The sequence below is a fragment of the Pan troglodytes genome, chromosome 1, assembly GCF_028858775.2.
Source record: "Pan troglodytes isolate AG18354 chromosome 1, NHGRI_mPanTro3-v2.0_pri, whole genome shotgun sequence".
Lineage (NCBI taxonomy): Eukaryota > Metazoa > Chordata > Mammalia > Primates > Hominidae > Pan > Pan troglodytes.
In genome coordinates, this window is record NC_072398.2 from 199444732 (window position 1) to 199467649 (window position 22918).

The 22918-nt window shown below is 45.8% G+C and overlaps 1 pseudogene; it reads right to left on the bottom strand.

Annotated features, from left to right (window-relative positions):
* Positions 1-1215: 1215 nt before the first annotated feature.
* Positions 1216-22918, bottom strand: part of LOC100613090 (antizyme inhibitor 2-like) — a 28949-nt pseudogene continuing 7246 nt past the window's right edge.

A 22918-nucleotide genomic window follows, 5' to 3' on the forward strand; every position in this document is an offset into this window, starting at 1 on the left:
AAACAACTGATGAAATACCTCATGACTGTATTTTACTAACAGAATAGCTTTTGATGCCCAGACAGGATTTACAGGAGACACTGCCGTAAAATGCTGATGTTATCTGGTTCACAGACGGATCGTATCTAAAGGATGAATTTGGAAAATAATGAGCAGGCTAGGCCATTGTGTCTCTTGTGGACATTATAGAGAGCAATCCCTTGCCTACAGTAGAATCAGCACAGTTAGCTGAGTTAATAGGGCTCGCCAGAGCTTGTCAAGTGGCCAAAAATCAAATGGCTAATGTTTACATTGACAGCTATTCTGCTTTGGGTGTAGCTCATGATTTTGGAATGTTGTGGAAATAGCAACCTCCTCCAGACGCCCTATTATCGTGGCTCTCAAGTTTCTGATCATTTAGAAGCCATCCAATTAACAACAACAACAAAAATAATGGACTATTATCAAGCCCATTTATAATAGCCCTGGACATTTCCAACTTCACTCTCCAGAGAGTAAAGGAAATCATTTTGCTGATTCGACAGCAAAAAAGTCTGCATTAACACTGATATCAAATAAAACTAGAGAGGTGGCTATATTTAAAATGCACTCCATTGAAAAGGAACTCCAAGGGGCTCAAGAAAAGTCTTCAGAGAGGGAAAAGCAGATATAGCTAACAAAAATGGGGGTGCTTTTTCTCCGCTTGCAAATTATGGTATGGACCCAACGACAGACTAGTTTTGCCTTTGGGATTTCAATTTTCTATGTCACAACATGTCTATGAGCTCACTCACTGGGGGCCTGAAAAAATGATTGCCCAGGGAAAACAATTATTATTGGGAATTCTCACCCACAATAGCACATAGACTTTATGCTAAATGTCCAATTTGTCCTAAACCTAATCCAGGAAAGTGTCTTCACAGATTTCAAGGGCATTTCCCTTTGCCCACTGGACCTTTCAATATATGGCAAATGAATTTTATCCAATTACCTCCAGCCCAGGGTTATAAATATGTGCTGGTTATGATTTATATGTTCACTCATCAGACTGAAGCATTTCTTTGCAGAAGAGTCATGGCACAAGCAGTAGAATAATATGTGTTGCTGTGGGTAATTCCCTCTTGGGGAATTCCTTCCAAATTACATTGCAATAGGGGACTCATTTTACTGGAGAGATTATCCACTCCATTTGTAAAATCTGGCTCATTTTCCAACATTTTCATTTTGCTTACAGTCTTCTGAATTGGTGGAATGGAGAAATGAAATAATAATAACCCAGCTGGCAAAATTAATGAAAGCTTTTCCTATTATGTGGCCCAAGGCTCTTCCATTGGTTTCACTCAACCTAAGAGCAACTCCTTTCAGAAAACATCAATTATCTCATAAGATAATTACAGGGTGACCTATGAAATTGGATGGTGGTTTATATAAACCAACTTTACTGAAAGGAGATATACTCCATTATTGTCAAGGCTTAACTAAATGTCTTTTCAAAAAAAATCAATAAAACTTATTTTAACAGTGTGCTCCCAGAAGATGAAGATCTCAAATACCACGATCTCTAGCCAGGTGACTCTGTTGATTGAAAAAGACATCAACTAAAAGTCTCGCTTCAACCTCATTGGAAAGGAGTTTATCAGGTATTGTTGACTAATCACTGTGAAGCTAAACTTGAAGGAGTTGACTCCTGGATTGACGTTTCTCAGTTAAGAAAAGCTCCAACACCTAAATGGACTTCTAAGTCCACCAGAGACCTCCAATTAAAGATCTCTAAGATTTCCGACTCCTCCGAAGGTGGGAAGGAGACATCTGAGTAGACAGCATTTCCCAAGATACCAGACCAGGTGTGTATTCACGATGATTTTCTTCTGCATATACCTTTTGTTTTTGCATTTTCCTGTCACGATAATGAGTATCTAGTAACGTCCTCTCCTTTGTTTGATCCCCATTTCTCTTATTGGGAAATCACTCATCTAATTTATATGGAAGTAGAACAAACCTTTTTCAATATCAGGAGGATATTGGAACTCTGATGTTGACTTCTTAGAATCAGTTCGATGTTCCTATAGCCTATGGCACCTTCTTTTCAGGCATAATATACTATTAGGGACCTTATTTAAAGAAATACATCCAGAAAATTCTTCTCAATTCGATGCCTGGTTGGGCAGTTTTTAATACTTTACTAATAGCTCACTGCATGACTGTGAATCTAGATGATCAATTACTACCCGAAGTCCTTGAGATAATTGAAAACAGCTGCAGCTTTTGTGCCTTGCCACAGCGTCTCTTGCCCTAGAGGTCAGAGGCTTTGTTTTTTTGGCTGTAGGTCTATGAAACGTTCCAGTGAAACTTGGAATCATACAATGGGAATTACTCGGTGATATGGTTTGGCCTGTGTCCCCACCCAAATCTCATCTTGAATTGTAATCCCCACCTGTGGAGGGAGAGACCTGATGGGAGGTGATTGGATCATGGGGGTGGTTTCTCCATGCTGTTCTCATGATAGTGAGGGAGTTCTCAAAATTGCTAATGGGTTTAAGTGTGGCACTTCCTCACTCTTTCTCTCTCTCTCTCTCCTACCACTATGTAAGATGTGCCTTGCTTTCCCTTTGGCTTCTGTCATGATTGTAAGTTTCCTGAGGCCTCCGCAGTCATGTGGAACCATGAGTCAATTAAACCTCTTTTCTTTATAAGTTACCCCATCTCAGGTATTCTTTATAGCAGTGTGGAAATGGTATTCTCCAGTGGTATCCTCATCCAGTTAGTGGATAAGAATACCGCCGGAGGATAATTTGGGAATTCAACCAGGGAGAATGTGAAAAGCCTTATGGTATACCCAAACTAAACTATATCTAGGGGTAACTGCTACATATCTCACCCTAACTTGGAACACCAAACATATTTGGTTTCACAATCTGTACCTAAATTGCACTTCTGCTATAATTGTTCAATGGCAACAACATGTTTGGTGGTTAAAACAGCACTGGCCAACTAAGGTAAAAAGAAACTTAGGTGCAACAGGGGAATGACTTGTGATATTAGGACAAGATAAAAATGTATTTTATGAAAAAAGACATTCACAAGAAAAGTTGATACTTACCAATCAAAATAGATTAGAAGAAATACTCTTTCATGAGGAAAGTAGGGATCAGGAAGCTGCATGGAAAGATAATGACACTGTTGCTAAGTGGATAAGTCAAACTGCTCAACTAATGAGGGACCATACCAAAACCTAGCGATGAGAAAGAGCATACATCCAAACTCAGCAAGGTTTATTGACCATGCTAATCCAAATGGAAGCAAAAGCCTCTAAAACATGGCCAACCATTCTGGATACAGAAGCACGAGGTGTGCATTTATGGAAAAAAATCCTCTTCTTCCTGGAAAATTACTAGCAGGGTGTGTAGCCTAATTTGCTGCACTCTACAGCTTTAGCACCGGATATGGTTTGGCTGTGTCCCCTCCCAAATCTCATCCTGAATTGTAATTCCCATAATCCTCACAGGTCCTGAGATGGAGCTGGTGAGAGGTAATTGAATCATGGGGGTAGGTTTCCCCCATACTGTTCTTGTGATAGTGAATAAGTCTCATGAGGTCTGATGGTTTTATAAATGGGAGTTCCCCTGCACAAGCCCTCTTGCCTGCCACCATGTAAGACGTCACTTTGCTCTTCCTTTGTCTTCTGCCATGATTATGAGGTCTCCCCAGCCATGTGGAACTGTGAGTCCATTAAACCACTTTTTCTTTATAAATTACCCAGTCTTGGGTATGTCTTTATTAGCAACGTGAGAACAAACTAATACAGCACCCCATATATGTAGTCACCAGACCTATTACATAGTACAGCTAATAGGAATAGGGATTATTTTAACAATACCTACATTCTCCCAATGGGCAGTTGATGGACCATATTAAATAATAATACTTGGAATCCAATTTCAGTTCTAGATTGTAAACACATTCAGGGAGACTAGTACTGTCCCTGTTAGATTTGGAATCCTGAAATCATGGAAACATGACATCTAATTTCTACCCCTATTCAAAATAATATATGGAGCCCAGGCGACATAATAAGACCTCATCTCTAAAAAAAAAAAAAAAAAAAAAAAATTAGCTGGGGGTGTTGGCCCATGCCTGTAGCCTCAGCTACTCAGGAAGCTGAGGTGGTAGGATCACTTGAGCCTGGGAGGTCGAGGCTGCAGTGAGCCATGATCACACCACTGCACTCCAGCCTGGGCAACAGAGCAAGACCCTGTGTCAAAAACAAAACAAAATAATATGTGGTATATGGGAAAAGAATGCTTTTGTTGGGAAAGGAAAAAAATGAGATTGTAACCATTCTCATTTTTACCTCAGTTGGCCAGTGCTGTTTTATCCACCAAACATGTTGTTGCCATTGAACAATTATAGCGGAAGTGCAATTTAGGTACAGGTTGTGAATCCAAATATGTTGGGTGTTCCAAGTTAGGGTGAGATAGGTAGCAGCAATTAAGTTTGCAACCAGACAATATTTGATTTAAATTATACTGCCATTTGGTGCAATATGGAGTTCATACAGAAGTTACTTTTAGGACAAGTATAACACTTAAGATTATGATATGTGACATTATTATGACGTTGATAATAAAACATTTTGAAAATTGAAACTCAGTTCACCTCAAGTTGTATTTCCAGCAAAAAAATGAATGGCTAGAAGAGCAATTAGATAAATCATCAATTAGTTACAGTTCTAAGTGAAATACACTAAAAAAATCGTAAGGTACAAATACAAACAAACAAAGGGGGGAGGAAAATTATTAGATTAGTCATAAGACTATCAAAATATAAGTTCAAGGTTTTTTTCTATGATAGATTGTTTCCTTTCTTCATTGTCTTTACCTGAAAGGACCTCTCAGTTGTTCACACTATTATTAATTATTTTTCTAGTATGTCTATGTTACAAATATTATAAATGCTGCAAAAATTGCAAATGTCACCGAAAGAATAGAACTCCAGCCCAAATTAAGTTAGTTCATTGATCTGAACTAACAGCTGTAGCATGTATGTAAGAGTAGTCTTCTGATGACTATTTGTCCAACACATTATTTCCCTATTTCTGATCAACTGAGGAAGGGCTTTCTATTTTAAATTTTTTCTTTTTTTTTTTGAGACAGAGTTTCATTCTTGTTGCCCAGGCTGGAGTGCAGTGGCATGATCTTGGCTCACTGCAACCTCTGCCTCCTGGGTTCAAGTGATTCTCCTGCCTCAGCCTCCTGAGTAACTGAGATTACAGACGCCCACCACCACGGCCAGCTAATTTTTGTATTTTTAGGAGCGACAGAATTTCTCCATGTTGGCCAGGCTGGTCTCAAACTCCTGACCTCGTGATCTGCCCGCCTCTGCCTCCCAAAGTGCTGGGATTACAGGCGTGAGCCACCGCGCCCGGCCTTGTTTTAAATTTTTTCAATCCTAAAGTCCCAAGGTTTATAAAACACATCAAATGGCCTATTCTTCCTCCCAAATCCTCAAGGCTCTTCAGCAATATGGTTGACCATGCAACACATCATCGCATCTGAGGAAGAGCCTAAGAAAATAATTCTAATTGCAATGATCACCTCTTTTCTCCATAACGTGAGGAGATATTAGCATGACAGGAGAGCCTCTCGCATTCTGAAAGGAAATACAGGAATTTTTGCATCCTCACTGACAAACCAAATGACAGAACTTCATATAGGAGTGAAAAATAGAACAAGGGCACTTAAAAATTGCAATTTGATTCCCCTATGCCCTATAATTCCAAGCAAAGGGGACCTGTCCTCTTCAAATCCATCAGATATATTATTTGGTTTTCAAAGTCCTCTTTTGGAGAATTTAACCAAAAGGGAAAGATTGTTAGAAAAAAGAAAATCTGAAAGAAAAAGTTTTAAAACACAGCCCAAGATGGCTGCAGGCTGGACAAATAGGTACTAATATAAGGCCTATGAACTAAAGCTGAAGTCTCGCCTGCTAGGGTGGAGTCTGTCAAATATTTCACTGGCATGACTGATTGTAACCTTGCCTATCAGATGAAGCACAAATGCAGGGTAGAATCAATCACCCCTCTCCAGACCTTAAGACCCCTACGTATTCCACAACTTTTTACTCTATATATGTTAACTGCATATTTCTTTATTTATGCATAATGTCACTAAGCACCAATCAGAATTGTAAGTGTCACCTTTCCTTCAATGCCCCTGTGGAGACAGGAAGTGACTCCATCTTGGATATGAATGTGCCATGTTGTATTCTAATTAACCCCAGTCCTGCAAATGCCTTCTGATTCTTACTTTATTTACTATCCTTAGTGTAAGAAGATGACAATCTGGATGTCATCACACAAATCATAGGCTATGATGCATGTAACATTCTTGCCTGTTCTGGAGGCTGCCTTTTATTGTCTTGCTGGACACACACGGCCTTTCCCTATGGTACGGAAGCCCCGGGTCTGGGGAGTAGCAGTGTGGAGATCTATCTTCTGCCTTGCAGCTAAAATCCCAAGACTACGCTTCTGCCTGTAAGTTCTCCCCCAGTAAAACACTCTAGACCAAACTGAATTTGTTTCCCTCCTTTTCTGGTTTCCAGCTCCCTTGGCATTTGGGGGTCATTTTGGATATAAGGCCCTTTCATGGAACAGCCCCCTTCTCCCATTTTCTTTCTTTTGTTTGTTTGTTTGTTTGTTTGCTCTGTTTTGAGACAGGGTCTCACACTGTCGCCCAGGCTGGAGTGCAGTGGCATGATTTTGGCTCACTGCAACCTCCGCCCTTGGGTTTTGTTGAGACAGAGTCTGGCTCTATCACCCAGGCTAGAGTGCAATGGCGCAATATTGGCTCACTGCAACCTCCACTTCCCGGTTCAAGCAATTCTCCTGCCTCAGCCTCCTGAGTAGCTGTGACTACAGGCGTATGCCACCATGCCCGGCTAATTTTTGTATTTTTGTAGGGAAGGGGTTTCACCATGTTGGCCAGGCTGCTCTCAAACTCCTGATCTCAGGTGATCTGCCTGCCCCGGCCTCCCAAAGGGCTAGGATTACAGGCGTGAGCCACTGTGTCCAGCCTAAATTTTTAAAACATATATTGAGAGAACTGAAAAGAGGAAGCAGGGAGATATAACAGAAACAAGGACCATCCCTCATATGGAAAGTCAATACATGACATTTGAAGCAAGGGTCGTGAAATCGCATCACGAGCTTGTTATTTGGAACTATTGAGATAAATGCTAGAAGAAATGCCTAACAGAATTCGAAGTATTGGCCTTGGAGGTCAGGAGTCCGGGAGTTGGGAGCTGAGGAGACACACTCGTGAGTCCATTTTTGATAAACTTCAACTGTGCCATGCATCCTTTAAATTTGAAATTTTTGAAAAGTTAAAGGTTAAAACAAATCAAAAGGGCCTTGCAGAGCTGTGTTCTCACCAGTCCCCATGGCAGTCCCTTGGCAATTCACAGATAGGGCTCCCACTACCCAGGTTAGCTCAGGCCACAAGCCCGGGTGCCTCCTCCTCCTTCTCATGTGGGAGGTTATGTAACCCATCCAAGGTCACAGAGGCAGTGGGTGTCAGTCCACAGTCACGGCTCAGGGCTTCTGTCAGAACAGGGACCTCCTCGGGGTGGGGCATGTGAGTGCCCTTGTGCTGTGACTCAACCCAGTTCCCCGTGTGACTCCACAGGGAGCTCAGAGAAAGTCAGCCCACACCCACTTTCACCTGAGGACACCCCAGTGGGGCAGAGCGGGCCTTCCCTGCTCCACCCCAAGCAGGACTCATGCCCCAGCCTTTCTGGGGCACATTGCTACATATTTCAAAATGAGCAAATAAGTACTTTCATGAACATGGCTAGTGGGGAAGAAAGGAGATTATTGCCCTCATTTTGTGGATGAGAAAATTGAAGTTAAAAGAGGGTAATGAGCCGGGTGTGGTGCTCACGCCTGTAATCCTAATGCTTTGAGAGGCAGAGGCAGGTGGATCACCTGAGCTCAGGAGTTCGAGACCAGCCTAGGCAACGTGGTGAACCCTGTCTCTACTAAAACACAAAAATTAGTTGAGTGTGGTGGCACGCACCTGTAGTCCCCAGCTACTTGGGAGGCTGAGACAGGAGAATCACTTGAACCCAGGAGAGAGAGGTTGCTGTGAGCTGAGACTGTACCACTGCACTCCAGCCTGGGTGACAGAGTGAGACTCTGTCTCCAAAAAAATAAAACAAAAAAGAGGATAATGATTTGTTCAGGGCACACCACTGATCCCACCCCTGATTTGGATGCAGGCCTGACTCTAGCACCTGGGTTCTTGGGTCACTGAGGTAAAGCACACCGACTCAGGTTTGTAAAACGTGGGCCAAATAGCAGCTGAGTCACTGGGTTGCTGTGAAGGTCAAATGAGGTCAGGTAGATATGGGACTCTTGGGAGGGTTGTTGGTACATCCCAACCACCTCACACATTTCAGCTGTTAATGGTGATGATGATGTCAGAGCTGGGAGGGCTGGAGAGATGCCCCAAACCTGGGGTTCAGGTGTAGCCTGTTGAGGCTCCCTTGAGAATCTAATGAAAGCAGATGACCCTCTGTTCTGCAGGCAGCCTCAAGACAGTGTTTTGCACGTTAAGACCCTCCTAGGTGCTCTAACATCTTGCATTTCCACAGATGATAAAATGAAGCCTCTGGCTGATATTTCCTTGGATCTGTTTCCCAGCTCAGGAAGGTGTTCTTGAATTCTGAAGCAGACATCTGGAGCCTGTGACTGAGCAGCTGCCATGATAGGAAAGGGGAAAGACCTCTGGTTACCTTCCAGAAAGACGAGAGAAGGTGTCTGTCTCCTCCACGACCTAACTGTACACAGCAGGATGCAATTACCTCTAGAACCACTGAGGAAGCAGACAGTAAACTGGACATCCATCTGTCCCGAGGCACAAAAATATTTGCAGGCATGAAAATATTTGCAGGCACCTCCCCTGTCCAGATTCAGACTAGGCCCTTCCACCACAGCAGTCCCCACAGCTGGGTGGAAGCCTGGAGGTCAGGAAGGAGGAGCACTAGTTGCTTTCAACACTTTAATGGTGAAATCATGCAGAGAAGCACTTCTCATGTTAATCCATCTCACACACATTCCAAGAGCACCTACTATGTGTAAGGCACACAGTGGGACAAGCAGATGAACAAACAGAATCTCTATGGGAAGTGGTGAGTGATATTCTAGCAGTTCTCATACAATGCTGCGGGATGTAAAACACACTCTAGCTGGGGGAACTGACCAGGAAGGAACACGGGCTTGTTGAAACACATGATATTGGAAGTGACTATATCAAGATGCCCCAAAGTCAACTCATGACTTTTACCACCAACCTGACCTTTCACTGCCCAGTGAAAGTTGCCATCATCCGATTCAGTTACATGTCACACTTCCCACACTCTCACTCTCCATACACATCTCGGGTCTTGCTGACTTTTCCTCCTCTATGTCTCTGCCGTCCACTTCTCTCCATCTTTAACATCTACTTCAGCAGCTTCTCCTTTGGTCCACCCTCCAATCTAGCTTCCAATCTGAACGACCTCATCTAAGAACAGATGTGATCATGGTTAATCCCTTTTGAAAATCTTTCAATGGGCCGGGCACGGTGACTCACGCCTGTAATCCCAGCACTTTTGGAGGATGAGGTGGGCTGATCACCTGAGGTCAGGAATTCAAGACCAGCCTGGCCAACATGGTGAAACCCCGTCCGTACAAAAATACAAAAATTAGCTGGGTGTGTTGGCATGCACTTGTAATCCCAGCTACTCAGGAGGCTGAGGCAGGAGAATCGCTTGAGCCCAGGAGGCAGAGGTTGCAGTGAGCCAAGACCATGCTATTGCACTCCAGCCTGGGAGAGTGAGACTCCGTCTCAAAAAAAAAAAAAAAAAAAAATATATATATATATATATATATTTCAGTGGTACTTCTATTGTTATCTGTTTTTTTGTTTGTTTGTTTGTCTGTTTGAGACGGAGTCTCGCTCTGTCACCAGGCTGGAGTGCAGTGGTGCAATCTTGGCTCACTGCAAGCTCCACCTCCTGGGTTCAAGCAATTCCCTTGCCTCAGCCTCCCAAGTAGCTGGGACTACAGGTGTGTGCCACCATGCCTGGCTAATTTTTTTTTTTTGAGTAGAGACGGGGTTTCACCATGTTAGCCAGGATGTTCTCGATCTCCTGACCTCGTGATCTGCCAGCCCTGGCCTCCCAAAGTGCTGAGATTACAGGCGTGAGCCACTGCGCCCAGCCTGTTATCTGTTTGAACAAGTCCCAGTCTTCCTTCCAGGTCTGGTTCAAATGGAACTTCTCCCCAGTTCGCCAGTAGGGTGTGTTCTCTCTCCCGCAGTATTTCATGAGAACGTCAAGAACAGGGCTTAGGAGCCCCCTCTTAGTCTGGCCCAGACCTTTCTTTCTGCCTCATCTTGCATTGTAGCCCTCCTCATTATCCACCCCTCCGCAGAGCTGCTCTGCTTGTAATAAGTCATATTACCTAGGCTCCCTCTCATCTCACCTTTTTGCGTACGTTCTTCCCCATCTCTGGCCAAGTCCATTTTTCTTCCCCTCTTTGCCTGGATGATTCATTATTTATTTTTTGGCTGCTCAGACACTCATTCGTAAGAGGTGCTAAAACCTGAGAAAATGAAGTGTTGGAAGGATTGTTTGATAAGCTGCTTGGAATGTCAGTGAGTTCTCTAAGAGGCATGCCTCAATCATAATGGCTGGGAGTTGATTGCCTTCCTAGAAGATTCCGTCTGGGTAAATATTAGGCTCTTGCTTTGCTAGTAATTAGGGTGAGCAAATGTGGGCCACAGCTGAATTGTTTAGGACAGGAAAGAGAAGCCAAGGACTGTCAAAAGAAACCTTCCTTTTTCTAAACCTTCCTCCACATAATGTTGTTCCTCCTCCAAATAAATGTTAAACTAGTTTTAGTTGAAATTGAGAGCAAAACCCACAAACAATAAAAAGGAAGTCGGGAGAGGCAGAAAAAAATGCACAGAACAGAAGAATGTGTCATTAAGAGTTAAACATCATCAGAAAAAGAAGAGATATGCATAAAACAAGAACACTATGCTATGGAAAAGAAACAATCAGAGAACAAGAAAGAGCTCTTAGAAATTAAAAATGTAGGCCAGGCGCAGTGGCTCACGCCTGTAATCCCAGCACTTTGGGACGCCAAGGCAGGTGGATCACCTGAGGCCAGAAGTTCAAGACCAGTCTGGACAACATGGTGAAACCGGTCTCTACTAAAAATACAAAAAATTAGTTGGGCCTGGTGGTGGGCACCTGTAATCTCAGCTACTTTGGAGGCTGAGGCAGAAGAATCTCTTGAACTTGGGAAGCGGAGGTTGTAGTGAGCCGAGATCATACCATTGCATTCCAGCCTGGGCAACAAGAGCTAAATTCTGTCTCAAAAAGAATTAAAAAATAAAAATAAAAAAGAATAAAAATGTAATAGCTGTTTGGTCAGGATAGGGTCAATGCTGTAATAAACCATCACAATCTCAGTGGGTTGTGACTATGAAAGCTCATTTCTTGTTCCCATCACAGTCCCATTCTTCCCCAAGTCACAGGAAGGAATTAGCTCCATGTAGTCATTCAGGGACCCAGGTAACTTCCTTCATGAGGTCTTGCCATCTCCTAGGGTATTGAAGTACCCTACTTCTAGCCAGCAGATGAAAAAGAGCAGGAGAAGAAAAGAAGATACAGAAAGAAAATAAAAGTTACTGGGCACCACTGGGGAAGTTGGGGCACCAACTTATTTCTCTAAAAATTGTTAATTAAAGGAAAAGAATTAAGCATTTTTTATGCCTAACTGCATTTTCTGGTAATTAAATAGCCAAAATGAATGAAGGAAAGCTCTTCTATGCAGAAGAATCTCAGCTACTACATGAAGAAAAAATTAGAATTAGAAAATTATCATTTTTTAAGCCCGTAAGAAAATAACTGATTCAAGCAATGGTTTTCAATGAATGCCAAAATCACTCAGTGAAAGGTTGATGGAGAACTTTTCAGTGAAGGGTAAGGATGCCATTGCCTGAACCTAAAGATAGATCTTAGCATCATTAAAAGCAAGACCAGCAGACATCATATGCCTCCAGGTGTGATGCCCTGGAGACTTACAAGGTATCCCATGAAGTATAAAGAAACAAGTGACTGTATCCCTAGTGTAAAAACTCTACATGAGAATTGACCCAGTTTCTTCAGGAAGTCAATAGCACTGAGAACAAATATAGGAAGAGGAATTAATTTATGTTAAAAGAGAGTTAGAGGCTGGGCACAGTGGCTCATGCCTGTAATCCCAGCAATTTGGGAGGCTAAGGCAGCCAGATCACTTGAGGTCAGGAGTTTGAGACCAGCCTGGCCAACATGGTGAAACCTTATCTCTATTAAAAACACAAAAATTAGCCAGGCGTGGTGGCCCACACCTGTAGTCCCAGCTACTCAGGAGGCTAAGGAGCGAGAATCGGCCGAACTGGGGAGATGGAGGTTGCAGTGAGCCAAGATCACACCACTGCACTCCAGTCTGGGTGACAGAGCGAGACTCCATCTCAAATAATAATAATGATTTTTAAAAAGTCAACTAATAACATAAGGTGATGAGTCTGGAAAGGATGGCAAGAAAGCACACTTCATAAATATGAAGGAAAATGAAGAAACCACTTGTGTTAGGGTTCTCTAGATGGACAGAACTAATAGGATATATATATATATATATATATATAAAAGGGAGTTTATTAAGTATTAACTTACATGATCACAAGGTCCCACAATAGGCTGTCTGCAAGCTTGAGGAGCAAGGAGAGCCAGTCCGAGTCTCAAAACTGAAGAACTTGGAGTCCGATGTTCAAGGGCAGGAAGCATCCAGCATGGGAGAAAGATGTAGGCTGGGAGGCTAGGCCAGTCTTACCTTTTCACGTTTTTCTTCCTGCTGTATATTCGCTGGCAGCTGATTAGATGGTGCCCACCAGATTAAGGGTGGGTCTGCCTTCTCCAGCCCGCTGCCCCAAATGTTAATCTTCTTTGGCAACACCCTCACAGACACACCCAGGATCAATACTTTGCATCATTAATCCAATCAAGTTGACACTCAGTATTAACCATGATAAGTCCACCCCTTGTCAAGCTGAACCCATACACATCTCCTGAGATCATACATAATCTTCAAATAAAGACAATAATAAGGTCATAATTATGCCTAAAATAATACAACTATCCTTGGTATAACTGGAAACCCACCAATCCCCAACCCAAATATTATTACATAAAGTTAATAATACTTAAATGTTGATATGAAGTCAGTAAATCTTATGTCACATGATAAAGGAAAAGGAAATAAAATGGATATATTTTCTTCGTACAAGTGTATACATGCACAAACATGTTTTTAGCCAAAGAAGGAGGAAATACTCATGATAGTTACAGTCCTCATTTCTGCAGCTGGTCACATGGTCATAGGTGGTATTGATGACTACCTTCTTCTACTACCCATTCTGTATTCCCTTTGCCTTCAGCAAGCACCTCAGCAGGTTGTGGTTTTTTTCCTGGTGGAGTGACCCAAACCTTCATTCCTGAGGGGTCTGGGCTATTTGTAGTCCTGCCTGGATTGGGCTATTGTAGTTTCCCATTGACCTTAATCAAAGGGCATGGTAATACTAAGAGATGCTCTAAAGGATGTCCTGTATTCCATGCATACTCTTCCTTACCTCTGTTATGGAGTAGTAGACTGATTTTATCTTGATAGTTCACCTTCCCACTCCATCTCCCTTCTGGCTCCCCCATCTGCTGAGAGCTACTTCCACTCAATAAAAACTTGCACTCGGTCCCTAAGCCCACTTGTGATCTGATTCTTCCAGTACACCAAGGCAAAAACCCTGGGATACAGAAAGCCCTCTGTCCTTGTGATAAGGCAGAGGGTCTAATCGAGCTGATTAACACAAGCTGCCTACAGATGGCAAAACTAAAAGAGCACTCTGTAACACACACCCATTGGGGCTTCAGGAGCTGTAAGCATTCACCCCTAGACGCTGCCTTGGGGTTGAAGCCCCACAACCTGCCCATCTGCATGCTCCCCCTAGAGGTTTGAGCAGCAGGGTACCAAATAAGCGAGCCACACCCCCATTGCAGGCCCTGCGAGGGGGATAAGGGAACTTTTCCCATTTCACTTGTGCTGTGATTCAGTTCCCTGGGTGACTCCGCAGGGAGGCTGGAGGGAGAGAGTTCTCCCAGAGGGACCGTCCCACACCCACTTCCACGTAAGAACACCCCAGTGGGGCAGAGCAGGCCCTCCCTGCTCCACCCCAAGCAGGGCTTGTGCCCTGGCCTTTCTGGGGTGTGCTCCTGCATACTTCAAGCTCAGCCAACATGAGATACTCTGACTCAGGTGTAGGGTCAGGTGGGGAGAAATGAATGAGACTGGAACAAGCCAACCCAGGCCTATGCACCGAGTTAAGGGTGTACACACTCACTGGGCAATGGGGCAGGGCATTATCGTCCCCATTTTATGGATGAAGATATTAAAGTTCAAAAGTTTAGATGGCTTGCCCATGGTCTCACAACTGCTGTGGAGTGTGGTAGTGAAGTTCATGGACTCTGCAACCAGACTGCCAACCTTTGAGCCTGTTCTGCTGCTGATCTGGGCAAGTACTTGACCTTTCTGTGCCTCCATTTTCCTCTGCCAAATGGTGAGGCTAACACATGCTACTTGGTAGGGTTGTTATGAGGACTGAATAAGCCAATACACATGAAAAGCTGAGGATAACTTTTCCTTTGTAGTCACAACTATGCTGTTTGGTATAAGAGGCCTACCTTTCGGCCTATTTTGGCTTTCAATACACTTACCTCACTAAGTTTAATATTTCTAATTTTTGATTTAGAGCAAGAGATGTGTGACATTTTCACTTAAACATGTAGAGACCATTTTAGGGTTATTCATTGGCCTAATTTTAATATTGTTGGGTCTCAGGGAATTGAGAGGCCTGAGGAGAAGGAGAGAGGAGTAGAGGAACCACTGATTGATATAGTAGTTAGAACACATGCAATATTTCTTAAGTTCTCTGTCTTATATGGGTGCAATTTGTGGCACCCCAAAACAATTACAATAGAAACATCAAACATGAGTGATCACAGATCACCATAACAGATACAGTAGAAATGAAAAAGTTTGGGCTGGGTGTGGTGGCGCACACATGTAATCCCAGCACTTTGGGAGACTGAAATGGGCAGATCGCTTGAGGTCAGGAGTTCGAGACCAGCCTGGCCAACATGGCGAAACCCCATCTCTAATAAAAATACAAAAAAAAAAACATTACCTGGGCGTGGTGCCTTGCACCTGTTGTCCCAGCTACTTGGGAGGCAAAGACACGAGAATCAGTTGAACCTGGGCAGAGGTTGGGGTGAGCCAAGATTGCATCACCATACTCCAGCCTGGGTAACAAAGCTAGACCCGAAAGGGAAAGGAAAGGAAAGGAAAGGAAAGGAGAAAGGAGGAAGGAAGGAAGGAAAAGAAAGAAAGAGAGACAGAAAGAAAGAAAGAAAAGAGTGAGTTTGAAATATTGTAAGAATTACCAAAACATGACACAGAGACACAAAGTGAGCACATGCTTTAGGGAAAAAGGTGTCAGTACACTTGCTCAACAAGGGGTTGCCACAAACTTTTGCCACAAATATTCAATTTGTAAAACAAAACAAAACAAAACAAAAACACAAAAAATATCTGCAGGTGCAACAAAGCAAGTGCAATAAAATGAGGGGTGCCTGTACTGTAAATTGCTTTTGTAAAGATGCACAGCTCTACCAAGTGCCACGAACAATGAGCATAGCTTCCCTTCCTCCACTCCTGACCCTGAACACCCCTGCCCAAGGGTTCTTCTTTTTTGCCACTGTGATGAGCAACCAGCTCAAGCCAGCCCAAGTCAGCTCAAATGGCAAAAACTGGTCCAAACTTGCCAAGACCGTCCTTGGCCTCCCGAGTCCGTACTGTATTGGATCCAACCAGATAAAACCAGCTCAAACTGGCCCAAACCCAATCAGCCATGTCAGTCCAAGCTTACATATTCTTGCAACCTTTCCAACTTTTGTCCAAATCTCCTCCTGGCTTCCTGAGAGCCACCGCTTGAACAAAAGCACACACTCCCCACAGTACGCAATGTCACTCAGGCCCTGGGCAGCCTAACTCACATGGGCTCTATTCAACACATGCTGCAGAGTCAAAAATCTACTAAAAGAGATAGTTGGGTTGTTTTGTTTTGGTTTGGTTTTGCCTTAGCCAAAGTTTGTTTGTTTGTTTGTTTTGATTGCACTTTGAACTTGCACTTTTTAATTTTGATTTGCACTTCACTCTGAACAGACTAAAGAGGAAATTTCTTGGCAGGAAAGTGAGGGATCTCAGAGAAAGCAGGCGAAGAATTCAGCCTCAGGAAAGACAGGAAACCAGGAACTGGAAAGCCCTCAGGAGTTTCAGGGACACTTCTCTCATTCATGTCTCCATCCTGAAGTGGAAACCGAGGCAGGAGAGCAGCTTGTTCAAGGCCAACAGCCCTTTAGAGCAGAGCCTTGTCAGGGGCACTGGGGCCCTCACCGCGGGGGCCTGGAGATCGGAGGCTGATGCTGGCTGGCTCAGTCTGTGACCAGGGACCTGACCCACCAGGAAGCCCTGGGTGCCCACTGACTCCACCACAGGCCCACAGCGACCTGGCTATCCTCCTCAGGACCCTGGAGCCCTGAGAGGTTGTGTGGGATCAGAAGCTATACAGATCGGGGGCTCTCTTTAAGATTTAAGGGACAGAATGCAAAATTATTAAAACAGAATTGCTGAGCCCATCCCTGGGTCTTGAAAGGGGTTGGAGAAGAATGAAGACCACCGGGGGTTCAGCCGCATTTGCTTTATGATGAATCCGCCCCTGTGAGAAGCAGCTAGAGGCAGAGCCCAAAGAAGAAGCCCTTGGCAGAGCCGCAAGCGCGACACCGCATTCCTTGGACACTGCTCTCCCATGAAGGCCCAGAGGGCCTTGCTGAGGTCTGAGAGGGGCTGGCCACCAAGGGAATGAGAGACTTGGTGTTAGACAGTCCTCCACTGTCACCAGCTGTGTGATGACAAGCACATTAGTTCAGTTCTGTGAGCCTCTCTTTCAGGAAGTGATCATAAAAGCACCCCCTTCCACCTCACAGGTGCTGAGAATGTAAGAGAAGAAGGTCAGCTCTCCCTCTGCTGGTGGGACAAAGGGCCCAGTGGTGGCCTGCAGGCTCAGGGGTGTCTGCTCCCACTGCCTGGCCTCTATCTGCTCCTGGCACCTGCTCCCATCTCAGAGCGGGGTTGGGGCCAAGCCCTGGGGCCTTGAATGGCAGCGGGAGGCAGACAGAGTCCTGGGCAGAAGGGGGCAGGTCCCCAGTAAGACCCCACTTTCAGGTCAGGGAAGGCCTGAAGGCTGCGGGCCAGGCTGCCAGTCCCATGGACTGGAGTAGGGACTCATGGTGCCTCTTCCAGCCCACCCATGGCTGCCCGTGGACCAATTGGCATGGACTTCCTCCCCGATAAAAGGTCCATAAAAGCCCTAGGCTCAGCCAGAGCAGATCAGAGGATGGCCAGAGGATGAAAAGGGCAGAGAGACAATGGCATAACCAGCTGCAGAGAGGAGTACTCTCTGCTGATAGCTGGAGATGATGGGATGACTAGCTGCAGAGAGGATCTACCTTCTCCACTGAGAGCTACAGAGACAACCTGCTGGCAGGGAGGAGCCACCCTCTCCAAGGCCTCCTCTCTGCTGAGAACTGAACACTGGACAGATGACCTGCCTGCAGAGAGGAGCTACACACTGCCAGTCTCTGAGCTGTTGTAACACTAAATAAAACTCTTCTTCATCTTGTTCGCTCTTTGCTTGTCTGCATACCTCATTCTTCCTGGACACAGGACAAGAACTTGGGCAAAGGTGCTGTGGCCACAGATGTTTCCAGCCAAAAAATTGACACCCCAAAGATCCCATAACACTAGGGCACTTGGACTTTATCCTGCACGTATGGGCTGCCACAAATGGGATTACACAGTGGGCAGCAGGCTCAGGAGAGCACATTGGAAGGGGCTCTGTGGTGGCCAAGTGTGGTGGCAAATGCCTGTAATCCCAGCACTTTGGGAGGCCAAGGCAGGTGGATCACCTGAGGTCAGGAGTTCAAGACTAGCCTGGCTAACATGGTGAAACCCCGTCTCTACTAAAAATACAAAAATTAGCCAGGCATGGTAGTGCATGCCTATAGTCCTTGCTACTCAGGAGGCTGAGGCATGAGAATCACTTGAACCCAGGAGGCAGAGGTTGCAGTGAGCCAAGATCATGCCATTGCACTCCAGCCTAGGGGATAGAGCGAGACTGTCTCCAAAAAAAAGAAAAAAGAAGGAGCTCTGTGGGGTCATGTGGTCAATGGATTAGAGAAAATGAGACCACAGCAGGGAGGCCACCAGGCTGTTATGCTGGCTCTGGAGAGAACTAGTGAGGGGCTGGAACCTGACAGTGACCTGGGAGAGAGGGGAGAAGGGAGGGGCTGTGTGCATGAGACATTCTGGGAGTAGAACAGGGAGGATTTAAAAAAAAAAAAAAAAAAGCTGTTGGCACACAGTAGGCTTTCTCTACCACCTCCAGTGTGAATGACTTGGTGGCCCATTGATGAGGGAGGTGATGGAGAAGTTCAAAATGGAGGACAAAGCCCAGATTTCTAGCTGAGGAGTGAGGTACACTCTGGCTAAGGGAAGCAGCCCTTCTGCTAGATGGGGGCCCATAGCGGGCTCCCTTTGGCTTGTGTTGAATCTGAGTGAACTGTGGTACATCCTTGGGTCGGTGATCAAGAGGTTGTGAGATTTTCAGGTCTGGAGTGTGGGAGAGAGGTCACAGCTGGAGAGAGAACCTGGGAACCACCAGCAGAGGTGAATCCTGGTGCTATGGAAAGTAGACACAGACGACCCCAGGCTGAGAAGTGAGCTCCAGCCTCAAGACTTGGAGGCCATAAGGGCCAAAGGGTGACCTGTGGCAGGGGGTTGGAGGTTGAAGTTAAATCATGCCCCCACAAAATTTGTGTCCACTGGATGACTGGTGTCCTTATAAGAAGACGAGAGGTCGCAGAGACAAAGAGAAAAACGTTGTGAGGCAGAGACTAGAGTTATGCTGCCGGAAGCCAGAAAAGGCCTGGGGCTACTGGAAGATGCAAGAGGCAAGGAAATATTCTTCCCTGGAGGCTTCAGAGGGAGAGTGACCTTGCCAACCCTTGGCTTCAGACTTCGAACCTCCAAAACTATGAGAGAATACATTTCTGTCATTTTTATTTTATTTTATTTCATTTTTAAAAATAAGACACGGTCTTTCTATGTTGCCTAGGCTGGCCTTAAACTGCTGGGCTCACATGATCCTCCTGTTGGATACAATGAGTTCAAAATTTCTCTTCAAAGAATCAATATGTCAATATGTTCAGTTCTTTGTCCTCCATTTTAAAGTTTAACTTCCCCGTAGTTTCAGTAAACAACATTTCCCCCCAGTTTTAATCAACAGTTCACATCTGTTCCCCTGGTTACCTGCTCTGCGTCCTGACTCATCCCAGTCGCCTGCTTTGACCTGAATCACCCCTGGTCACCTGCTCTGACCTAAGTCACCTTTAGTTACCTGTTCCTAACTGTCCTTCCCACCAAACTACTCACCCCGCCACTGGTTGGTTAGACCTGGAGACCTGTGACTTACATACTCAGACCCACTCACCCTCTCCCACCCCCCAGGGGCAAAGAAAACTCACTGGAATGTCTTCCATCTGGAAAGAGTTCACATTTCCCAAAGCCTGCTCACACCCCTAAGTATCGTACCCATAATCCGTGCTTCTTATATCCTGAGTGTTTGGGCATAACCAAGACCATTTTGCAGGCGGGAAATTTGATGTTCTGGGATGCCCTCATGAGATGCACCTGACTGGATGGGCTGTTGAGCTCCTCTAGCTTCTCTGAGTGGCCTCTGTTACCCCAATCTGCTCTTTGCTTCCCACATGTCAGGGGAAGTTCCTCTTCAGCTCCAGGGACTCTGGGATCCCTGAGGACCTGGCTGAGTTGAGTGGTAGCAGAGAGGGTGGGAGAGGCCCTGCTGAAGGGAGGGGAGACACCTTCCTTGGCTGAGCTGGAAGCTGAGAAATCAATGGCTGTACCTGCTATAGCTGCAGGAATGTGGCCTTGGGGTGTGACGAGCTCCTCCCCTCCCTCCTCTCCCTCCCCAACCATCTGGTTTGCCTGAGACTCAGGAGCTTCCTAGGACTCAGGATTTACAGTGCTAGCACCAGGAATGTTCCAGACAAATCCAGGCAAACTGGTCACCTTGTGTCCCCAGGCTCTGCAATCTCTGTTTCTCATCTCCAATCCTGGCCACTCACTGTTCTCTGAGCAGAGGCTCATTCCCATGCCTGAGCCAAGTTGTTCCCACACCTGAGCCACGCTTCCTACCCACTTTTACCTACTGAGTCTGCTCTGCCTCCAGGTCCCACCATTCTCCCTCCAAGAAGCCACCCACTCCTCCAAATGGATGGCTTCCACCTGAACTGTCCTCAAAGTATGTCCCATGTTCCTCCCTGTGCTGCAGCCAGCTGCGCCTGCCTTTAGCTTTCCACGGGCCTCAGGACAACTCGAAGACTGGGTCTGTACCTGCCTCCCCTGTCCCCCTAGCATTGGGCACACATCCTGGCTTGGCCTGAGTGGGACACCCTACCAACACTCTATGAAAAGACCCAGGATGCACGGTGGGGTCTCTGTGACATCTAGACTCCAGGAGGAGAGCCAGCAAGAACAGGGTGGCCGAAGGAAAGGCTGGCCCTAAACGATATATTCATCCCTCTCTTAATCCCAACAACCCTACGGGGAAGTTAAAGTTATTATTATTACCACTATTTTACAAGGAAAACTAGAGTTCAACTAAGTTAGTTAACCTGCCCAAATTCAAAGCTAGTAGCAGTGGTGCCTAAATTTGAGCCCAGTTCTTCCTTATTCCAGTGACATGCTCTTAACCACTATGATATGTTGATGAACTTTATAGAAACGCTTTCTGGGACAAGGCAAGGGCATGAGTAAATAAAAAGCGGGGAGGAGCGGCAGGATGAATTTAAGGATGTAAACTGACACCAGTTAGGTATGAATTGAGCAGGTGTGTGGGCTGCATTATTTAACATAAAAGATCAATAGCTCATTTTTTGTAGTCACTCTGTGAAGAAGTAGCTTCTAATGCATCCCCTTCAACCACCGTTCAAGAGAGTGGGAAAGGAGGGATGCAGAGGCAAATGACAAGGAGGGTGGGCAGGGCAGGCCGCTGCTGAGAAAAGTCAGTGTAAGACCTGACCAAAGACACAGGCATGCGGTGGCTCACACCTGTAATGCCAGCACTTTGGGAGGTTGAGGCAGGCGGATTGCTTGAGCCCAGAAGTTTGAGACCAGCCTGGGCAACATGGCAAAACTCCATCTCTACCAAAAATATAAAAATTAGCTGGGTGTGGTGGTACACACCTATAGTCTCAGCTATTCAGGAGGCTGAGGTGGGAGGATCGCCTGAGCCCTGAGGGGTCGAGGCTGCAGTGACCCGAGATCATGCCACAGCACTCCAGCCTGGGCAACAGAGTAAGACTCTATCTCAAAAAGAGAGGAAAGAAAGAGAAAGGGAATGGAGGAAGGGAGGGAGGAAAGAAAGAAAAGAAAGAAAAAAGGAAAGGAATGGAAAGGAAAGGAAAATAAAAGAAAGAAAAGAAAAAAGAAATGAAAAGAGAAAAGGAAAGAACTGACCCAAAATGACAGCAAGATGTTTTTGGAAGGTCTGCATAGGATTTCATAGTTACCCAAACCTCTGCATCCTCCCTGCCATCCCAACTCCCAACAGTTCCCAGGGGCCTACCTACCAGAGTGTCTTAAAGCCCTCCAGCCTAGCTGGCTCTGGGTTAAGGCTCTGCCTCCAGAAGGCTCATGGGGAAAGGACATGGGGTACAGGGTGGGTGTCAAGGCCTTTGCCTACAGCCCTGAGGCTGCACACACAGCAGCAGAGCTGGGGCCTGGAGGCAGAGCTGGGGCAGTGGGCGTCTGAAGCAGGAGTAGGGCCAGCCAGTGGCTAGAGGGCCTGGGGATCTCTTTGCAATTCTCCACCTCCCTGGGAGGGGGGCCAGAGGCAGATCAGAGTCCAAAGGTCAGATGGACACTTTGACTTCAGTGAGTCAACAGGGGAAGGGAGATTCCCTGGGGCCAGTTCCCACCCCAAGCTCAAATGAGTGTGAGGTTTCCTGCTTCCTCTTCAACCCCAACTCCTAGGCACCTGAGCTGGGGGCCCATGGTGTAGCAGATGGTGGCGGGCAGGAAGCCATTGAAGCTGGAGCTCATGGAGGACATGTAGGCGCCCATGGAGGGGAAGACCAGCCAATCACCTACGTCCAGCTCAGGCAGCCGCCCATCCTCCAAGAAGAGCCTGTCAAAGGCATCGCACATGGGACATAGAGGGTGCAGGGGAAGAGGGGCGGCTCTGAGCAGAACTCCTGTGTGACATAGGAAAGGGAGTCAGAAAAGACAGCAGGCTGGCCTATCCCACCCCCTTATCTGGAAGGCACTGAAAGACCCGGAAGGACACTCCCAGGGGCACACGGGTGTACACTGGCTGGGACCCATCCCTCCATGGCCCCTGCCCAGCCTGGCCAGGTCTGATGTGCCTACAAGTAAGGGCTCAGATTCCTCCTCTGTAAGTGGGGCTGTTGTCTTCAATAATTGCTATAAGGCAGCAGTTGAAAACTCAATTACCTAGAGGTCAAGCAGGTAACACAAATGAGTGAAATGGGCCAGGTAAGTCTTAACAACAAACTGGAAAGTCAATGTCTGTCCAAAGGGGAAAGCCACTGCTGGAAGTCCCGTTCCAGCAGATCACAGTGCCTGACATGCTAGACTAATTTGTTG